Below are 7,595 nucleotides of genomic sequence, written 5' to 3'. Positions count from 1 at the left end.
TGGTTCTGATGCAGATGAAAGCTGGCTTCATTGGGTTTCATCAGAAATTCATTTTCCATTTCTTAATTGCAGTGGTAGCCGTAACACAATGTACAAAGGCAGCTTGCCATCCAAACCTTAAAAGGAAATAAAACACCACGTAGAAGATAATCCATCTACATTCTTTTTAAAATTTACCATGGTTTTACTTTGATCCGTACGTCCTCGTTTTAAGTTCCCCCTGAATTTCATTGTATAATTTTAGTGCCTTGCAAGGAAACAAATTTTTGTGAATTCTGACTGCAAATTGGAATGGCTGCTATTTGTCCCTTTATTCTTGATATTTCATTTTTGAAGGTCAAACTAACATAAATTCATTTTCACATTTGATTAAATGTTATGTTGATGTTCCAAATTTCCCTTGGCCTCAACTCTTAATTCTTTCCCACTTTTGATTAGTCTACTTCATCAGAACCATGACTAAAATTGCCACAGAAGAAAGAGGAAAGAATTGGAATTTGGTTATTAAGTTATCCAAAAAGGGTATGGTAATGCCACTGCGTATATAAAACAATCAGGTCGTAAGTAATCACTGGTACACGATAGGCAGCCCAAATGACTTCCCACTGGGATTTTAAACTTTATGATTAAGCTATAGTAAAGAGCACCATCTAGCAATTATAATTTCTAGTAAAGAAACTGGCCTACAGCTGGCCAGATAGTTCAGCAGACTAAAGCACCTGCTTAGGCACAGCGCAGGCCGGTTCGATCCCCAGCCTGCCGAGCCAGCCCCGCCCGCAGGGCACTCTGAGACAATTGCGACTGGGTGTGGTGGCACACACCTGTAATCCCAGCATTTGGGAGAGTGAAAAACAAGGGAATCACTACAAGTCCAATCTGTGTAGTGAGACCCTATAGACCCTGTTCTAAATACATTTTAAAAAATAAATAAATTGATGGCTCAATAGAATAAGCACTTCCCTGGCAAGCGCAAGGGCCTGAGTTCAATCCCTGGTTCTGCAAAAAAGAAAATAAATAAATAAAAATAAAAATAAATAAATAAATAAATAAAATTAAAAATTTTTAAAGAATAAAAGAAACTGGCCTACACAATGTTTAAATTACTTTAATTGAGACATTCAGTCTTCAGTTCCAGTTTTTGACAGTTAATACAATTAATCTATAAATTCAAATTTGAGACATTTTCCTTTTAATATCATGTAATTCTGAGATTACATTTTCTGCTATATCAAGATGAAAAAATCTACCTAAAGGGTAGGCCACACATATTCTGTCATTCAGAAAAGTGAAAAAGAACATTCCAATTTAAAATAGTGGTGATCTCTCTTTTATTACAAAAAAGTATTTATCACAGCAAATGCACATATTTATATTTTCAGAGTATAATAAAAGCACTGTGCAATCATAGTCAATTTTTTTAAAATATTTAGATGCCAACAACTGTTTTTCTTTACTGATAATTGAGGGGAGGATAAAATCTTGCAAGTCTGACCATTCCTTTGGAAATTACTCCGACTGCAAAGCCACATTTTTCTTCCTCTAAATGTTAATTATTTCTATGGCAACCTTCCATCTGGTTTCCACTATTTTCACAGGCGTTTTAAATTAAGCTTATATATGTCGCTGTTCCGAAATTATCATTGCGTTTGCATAAACCATATGGCTCTTGGACAGACTTGATTATGCCAGTAACATTAGGGAAATATTTAAATGTCACGTCTGTTATATAAGAAAAAATTGATGTAAGATGATAATGAAGTTGGAATGGGAAACACTATTTCCACAAATCCGTTCATAATACTGTAAATCTTTTGGTCACTGACTACAGATTTCTGCTTTTTAATGCAGTACTTGGAACTGAACTCAAGACCTTCACACTGGGCTACATCTTCAGTTCTTTTGTTTTCTTTCTATTTTAAAGTACAGTCTTACCAACTTGCACACCTTAACTTACAATTTTCCTGTCTCAGCCTCGCCAGTGTTGGGATTACAGGTATGTGCCACCATGCCCAGCTAGCTCTATTACTTCTAAACATAAAGTGATTTAAATTCCATGAAGAAAGTATCTCATACAGAATATACTTGGATTTATCCAATATTTAAAACTATAGGAAGTATACTAGGTTCCAAATATAACTGCATATATGCTGTCTTTTTTAAAGATATTACACAGATTAAAAGGATCATGAAAAAGGACAAAATACATCTTTAAAAATAATAAAACTCTGCAAAAAAAGGATATACAGACGATTGTATCTGTGTATTCAAAGTGGTTTGGATAGATATATAGTTGCATTCTCTTAATGAATAGAAGGATTCTTGTACAGCAATTAACCACTAGGAAGAATGTATGCAGTGTGTTAATTGTTGAAACTGTCCTACCAATTTGATTTGCAACTGTCTCATTGCTATTTGTTTATCAATAAAATTATGGGGGAAAAAAATAAAATAAATAAAACTCTGGATAGGAGATTTAGCTCAGTGGTATAGCACCTGCCTGGGAAGCCTGAGGTTGGGATTCTTGGTACTGAAAATGATGATGATGATGATGATGATGATGATGATGATGATGATGATGATGATGATGATGATGATGAAAAAAACTTACTAAAGGCAAAGAGGAGTTCTAGGGGTGGGGAACATGGCTCAGTGGAATAAGCATTTCCCTGGCAAGCGCAAGGGCCTGCGTTCAATCCCCAGTTCCACCAAAAAAAAAAAAAAAAAAAAAAAAAAAAGAGGAGCTCTAAGTTAAACAAAAGTAGAGCTTCTTAGGGCTGGTGAGATAGTTCAGTGGACTAAGCGCTTTCTTTGGCAAGCTCAGGGATCAGGGTTTGATTCCCAGTCTCCTATGCTGTGCAGGCCCTGCCCCTGGTGCTCACTGAGCAAACAAGTCTGGGTGTGCACGCCTGTAATCCCAGCTCTGAGGAGGCTAAAAACAGGAGGATCACTACAAATCAGAGCTGTGTAGTGAGATCCTGTACCAAATACACAAAAATGAAAATAAATAAAATAAGTAGAGCTGCTTTTCTTACCAAATCCTTATCATATAACTAGAAAACTTCAGAAATAATCAAGCCCTAAGAAGTGTCCTCAAGTTTTAATGAAAACGTAAAAGGAGGGAAAAAGTGCAAAGCTTTTGTAAATAAGGAGGCAAAGAGGGGTTGAAGGGAGGGAAAGGGACTAGGAGCAAAAAGAATCACATTATGTCGTGTACAAATACAATTCCTTATGATGCGTGTGAACAAATATACCAAAAGTGTGCCAAAAAAAATAATTTTCTTTGGAAAAAAAAACAAACAAAGAAGCTAAAAATAAAAATAATGGGGCCAAGGAGATGGCTCAGTAGAATAAGCATTTGCCTGGCAAACTCAAGGGCCTGAGTTCAATCCCTGGTTCCGGAAAAAATAAAAAATAAAAATAAAAGGTTAGACTTCCACCCACAATTTATTCTTCCATCACACAGGACAGAAACCTCTAGCCCTGGGTCTTCCAGGCAGGAAAAGCCAACAGCACCCCCTAAGCTTTCACCACTGAGACTTTGATCCAAAGGCAAATATATTAATGGCTATACTTTGTATTTTTAAAAAGCATTCATCTTAAAGTGACTTTCTTTTTTTAATTTTATTTTATTACTTTTTTATGTATTTAGTACAGGGTCTATGGGGCCTCACTACACAGATCCGACTCATAGTGATCCTCCTGTTTTCAGCCTCCCAAGTGCTGGGATTACAGGCATGTGCTACCACATCCAGTCTCTAAAGAGACTTTCTTGAAGATGCAGAAAATAATTCTGGATGATACTGTTAAATGGGTTTCTTTCTCTTTCTCCTCCTCTTCCCCAGGCAGGCTGATGGCTCTTGCATGGGGAGGCTGTGTGTCCTATAACCCAGGAAGGCTGAGCAGAACCCCTAGCATTAGCCACTTCCTCTGTTCTACCTGGACCCTATGCCCCAAACCTCAGGGTCCGCATCCACCAGTGTAGACCACTGTCATTACCAGTACACACACTCACATCTGAGAAAGGCGAGCTGTTACACCAGGACTCTTTTCCTGTTTATCTCTGTGATGAGTGAGGCCCCAAGAAAGTGGGCTAAGGATGATTTCACTGGGGGCCTCCTAAAAAAAACAGACTTCACAGGCAACCTTTTAATGCTCTGTCATGGAGAACAGTGTCATGAACATATTAATTATCTAAAACAGGCACAAACACAGAAAGACAGAAGGAAATTTAATTTAGCCTGACCATACTGGGTTAGATCTGCCCTGATGCAGTAACCTTTACTCCGTTGCCTCCTACATCTTTGTTGATGCATTTCAAAGCACAGAGTTCTCCAAGTTTTCCTTAGGCATGGCTATTCTGTATTGGATGACACACAGGTAGGATTTCCTTCTTTTGATGGCTATATAATAAATACACCAACCTTACCTCATCTGCTCACACATCAATGGGCTTCTGGTTGCTTCTGTCTCTCAGCTGTTGAAAATAATGCTGCAATGAACACGGGAGTGTACACGTCTCTTCCAGATCTTGATTTCAACATTTTTGCACAAATACCCAGGAATGAGATTTCTGGATTATGTGGCAATTCTTTTAGTTTTGGAATAACTTCTATACTGTTTTCCACAGCAGGAAATATTATGCTAAATCAAATAAGCTAGTCATAAGGGCCGACGAGATAGTTCAGTGGACTAAGCCCCTGCTTAGGCAAGCAGAGAAGCCAGGGTTCAATCCCAGGCCCCACATGCTGCATAGGCCCTGCCCCTGGGTGCACTGAGCTGGCCACTAAGGCTAGGTGTGGTAGCGCACACCCATAATCCCAGTACTGGGGAGGCTGAAAACAGGAGGATCACTATGAAACCGAGCTGTGTAGTGAGACCCTGTTCCAAATACATCTAAATAAATAAATAAATAAAATTTTAAAAGGCAGTCACAGAAGGACAAATACTGAACAAGCACACTTATATGACATTTCAACACAGACTACTGACCTAGAAAACACACTGTTTCCTGGGGAACTCATGGGAGGGGAAAAGGAGAATTTCTGTTCAGTGACACAAGGTGAGAAACTCCTAGAGATCTGCTGTACAACACTGTGTACGCAGTTAACAATACTGCACTTTACAAAATTATTAAGAGCCAGGTGGTGCGCACTATAAACTCAGCACTCTGGGATGCTGAGGCAGGAGGATCAAAAGTTCAACCCTAGCCCAGATAACCTAGTGACTTAGAGAGACTAAATAAATAAATAGTAACAGGATAGATCCCACAATGTACACTTATTAGTACATTCGTAAAATGTGCTTAAAATATCTCTATTAATTTCACCAAATTGAGGTTCCAGCTTGAGTCTCTGACTTAAACAATCCAGAACTGGAGCAGGTCCTCTGTCCTGTGGTCGCACAGTAAGGCAATTCTACCTGAGGAGATGGAAGCTCTCCAGAGAGGGTGGTGGGACCCACCCGCCCCGTTGACCAACAGGACTTCAGTCTGAACAAATCAAATTAGGCAACGAAGTGACTCATCCACAAGGCTGACACTGACAAAGGATCTACAATCTGAGGTACAGGGTCTCAGGATAAATCTTGAGGGGATTTGACTGACTTTATCAGATCCAAAAGCTACAACTCTTGTTGCATAGGTCTTGCTTTATCTTGTTCTTAACCATCCAGCAGAAAAGTATAAAAATGAAGTATAAGAAGTAAAGCCAGCTGATCTTGACCTTCAGTGTGTCGGCATCAGCACTATGGCACCGTCCAGGAAGTTCTTCGTGGGGGCAACTGGAAGATGAACGGACGAAAGAATACTCTGGGGGAGCTCATCAACACCCTGAACGCCGCCAAGGTGCCTGCAGACACGGAGGTGGTTTGTGCGCCCCCCACTGCCTACATCAACTTCGCGCAACAGAAGCTGGATCACAAGATAGCTGTGGCTGCGCAGAACTGCTACAAAGTGACTAACGGGGCCTTCACTGGGGAGATCAGCCCTGGCATGATCAAAGACCTTGGAGCCACATGGGTAGTCCTGGGCCACTCGGAGAGAAGGCACGTTTTTGGGGAGTCAGATGAGCTGATTGGACAGAAGGTGGCCCACGCCCTCACAGAGGGACTAGGAGTAATTGCCTGCATTGGGGAGAAGTTTGATGAAAGGGAAGCTGGCATCACGGAGAAGGTCGTTTTTGAGCAAACCAAGGTCATCTCAGATAACGTGAAGGACTGGAGCAAGGTAGTGTTGGCCTATGAACCTGTGTGGGCCATTGGCACCGGCAAGACCTGACACCTCAACAAGCCCAGGAGGTACACGAGAAGCTCCGGGGATGGCTTAAGTCCAATGTCTCTGATGCAGTGGCTCAGAGCACCAGGATCATTTACGGAGGTTCTGTGACTGGGGCAACCTGCAAAGAGCTGGCAAGCCAGCCTGATGTGGATGGCTTCCTTGTGGGCGGTGCTTCCCTCAAGCCCGAATTTGTGGACATCATCAATGCCAAACACTGAGTGCCATCATCTGCCCTACCCTTCCTGCTAAGCCAGGGGGACAGACAGCCTAGAAACCCATCACTGCCCCTCCCACATGCTTCTGATGATGTCATCTGCCCTCTAGCAGCCCAATAGAGTGCACGTTCCTTGAGTGTTTACACCTCCCCATAATAATTGGGACTGGGACCAGGCCAATCCTTTCACCACTTACTGGGATTAGAGCTGCAAGGTAGCTTCTCCTAGGCTTAGAGACAGGAGTGGAGCTTGCTCATGGTCCCCCTCAGGCCCTGCTGAGGGCAGTAGAGAAGTCATCCTCTCCATCACTCCTTGATAGTCCTCCTTCAAGAGGCAGAGATGCTCCCCTCCCACAGTGCTGACCCTGTGTGTGCTGTGTCTGTGCGATGGCTCACATGTAAGGGAAATAAACACCTGGCACTAAGATCTGTGCTTGTCCTTCACTGTAAAACAAAAAAAAAAAAGAAGAAGAAGAAGTAAAGCCACGCTGTTATGTTGAGCTGTAGGGGACTCAGGTCAACAGTTTCTGACATTGCCAGTCAAGCAGAAGACCCAATACTATTATGGACTACTGGACACTTTTAGAATATTTTTTTAATTTTATTTATTTGTGTGTGTGTGTGTGTGTGTGTGTGGCCAGCTCAGCCCACCAGGGTGGCATGTGGTGCTGGGGGGTTAAACCACGGTCCCTGTGCTTTGCTAAGCTTGTTCTAAGTAGGTGCTTTAGATCACTGAGCCATCTCACCAACCCCATCTTTCAGAATATTTTGCTGAGTTAACACAATTGTAATATTCAAATGATAGAACTAAACAAAAAAGGGGATACAGATGAATGTCCATTTTGTATCTGTGTATTCAAAATGGTTAGGAGAGATACATAGTTACATTATCTTAATGAATAGAGGGATTTGTTCTAATAGTGTTTGTAAATAGGATATCATGTTTGCATCTTGTACAGCAAATAACCACTGGGAAGAGAGTATGCAATGTGTTAATTATTGAAACTGTCCTACTGCCGCGGAGATGGCTCAGTAGAATAAGCACTTCCCTGGCAAGTGCAAGGGTCTGAGTTCAATCCTCGGTTCTGCCAAAAAAAAAAAAAAAAA

The 7,595-nt window shown here is 41.2% G+C and overlaps 1 pseudogene; it reads left to right on the top strand.

Annotated features, from left to right (window-relative positions):
• Positions 1–5,717: 5,717 nt before the first annotated feature.
• LOC101563189 lies at positions 5,718–6,927 on the top strand (annotated as a pseudogene).
• Positions 6,928–7,595: the final 668 nt, after the last annotated feature.

The sequence above is a fragment of the Octodon degus genome, unplaced genomic scaffold, assembly GCF_000260255.1.
Source record: "Octodon degus isolate 3935 unplaced genomic scaffold, OctDeg1.0 scaffold00012, whole genome shotgun sequence".
Classification (NCBI taxonomy): domain Eukaryota; kingdom Metazoa; phylum Chordata; class Mammalia; order Rodentia; family Octodontidae; genus Octodon; species Octodon degus.
Note: the sequence above shows the minus strand (reverse complement) of the source record. Positions and strands in the feature narration are given on the sequence as shown.